Below are 1,856 nucleotides of genomic sequence, written 5' to 3' on the forward strand. Positions count from 1 at the left end.
CTGAGTGGCTTACACAACAGAAATTTATTCTCTCATAGTTCTGGAGGCCAGAAGACTGAGATCAAAGTTGTCAGCAAGGTTTGTTCCTTCCACGGGCTCTGAGGGAGAATCTGTTCCATGCCTTCCCCTGGCTTCTGGTGGTTTGCTGGCAATCGCTGTGATTCCTTGGCTTGTAGAAGCATCACCTCGATCTCTGTTTTTATCTTTACACAACTTCTTCCGTGTGTGTGTGTGTGTGTGTGTGTGTGTGTGTGTGTGTGTGTGTGTGTGTATGTGTCCAAATTCTTCCTTCTTATAAAGACACAGTTATATTGGATCAGGACCTACCCTAATGATCTCAATTTAACTCGATTACCTCCATAAAGGTCCTAGTTCCAGATAAGTCCACATCCTGAAGCCCTGGGGGTTAAACTTCGACATTTCTTTTTTGAAGGACACAATCCAACCCCAAACACGAACTCTCTGTGCATTCCAGGCCACCCCATCCATGTGTGCTGATCGTGCTTGTAGAATCTTTTTGAGTTTGGAGTCAGCTAATGGACATCACAGGAAACACATGGACTCTGGAACTAGTCCAGGGCCTGTGTCCTCAAACTGTGGTTTGTGGACTCCCTGAATCAGCCACCTGGAGAACTTATGAAGAAGGCAGTTTCTAGGGTCCAGTGATGGCCCATTGAATCACAATCTCCATGAGCCAAGTGTCATTGTCTCTTATGATCCAATGTTGGTGGGGGAGGGGCATAGGAGGCCTGTTGATGACAACAATCCCCACCCAAAGTCATGGCCACAGGATCCCAGGGCAACTTAGGCTGGTGGCTGCCGAAACCAATAGCAAGAGAGCTCATCTCATCAGATGCTATCAAAGTCCTTCTCCAAGTCACTTAGGAAGCACAATGATGTAACTGGCTAATATATATTGTCTTTATCAATATTAAAATAACTGTAGCCAAACTTTCATTTGACTAGTATTATCCATACAGCAAGTCTATAAGGCTGATGCCCCAGGGAGGGCTCATTGAAGGCTGCTTGGAAGTCTTTCCTGCTACTCTGATCTTCATGGGAAAGATAAATCATGGGGAAAATGTGTACCTCTCCCTTGGGCTTCCCATAGCTCTTCATTCATCTCTTTGTGACACATTTGTCATGTTGTAATGATTTATTTATATGTCACTGTCCCCCACTAGACTCTGAACACCTCAAGGATAGGGATGGCATGTGTCTCAGTGTCCCCAGCATCCAACTGCAATCCCAGAACACGGTAGGTGCTCAGTAACTGTTCTGCCCTAGGACTGAGAGGGGGCTGTTATGCCAAGGAGCTTCTTCAGGGCTGCCTTTATGTCCTTGTTCCTTGTGCTGTAGATAAAGGGGTTCAGCGCAGGGATAACTACTCCACACATCAGAGCAGCTGCCTTGTCCTTCTGAGAGGAGGTGGGAGATGCAGGCTGCAAGTCTACAGCAAAGATGGCGCCATAGAACAGTGACATCATGGTTAGGTGAGAGCCACGAGTGGAGAAGCCTTTCCCTGAGCAGAAGGAATCTCGAAGACTGCTCAGAAGATGCAGGAATAAGAGCAGAGGATTCACGAGAGTGGGCTGATGCCCATGAGGATGCCAAAAGCAAAGCTCACCAGCTCATTGGTGTGTGTGTCTCAGCAGGAGGGCTTCAGCAGGGGCATGAGGTAGCAGAAGAAGTGGGGGATTGAGGGGCTTGTACAGAAGGTCAGCTGAGCCATGAGGCAGGTGTGCACAAGTACTGGAGGCTAGTGATCAGCTGCAACCCGCCAACCAGCAGCCACAGACATGGGGGCTCATGATGACCAGGCAGAGCAGAGGGTAGACAATGGTCATGAACTGGTC

The sequence above is a fragment of the Pteropus vampyrus genome, unplaced genomic scaffold (assembly GCF_000151845.1).
Source record: "Pteropus vampyrus isolate Shadow unplaced genomic scaffold, Pvam_2.0 Scaffold561, whole genome shotgun sequence".
Lineage (NCBI taxonomy): Eukaryota > Metazoa > Chordata > Mammalia > Chiroptera > Pteropodidae > Pteropus > Pteropus vampyrus.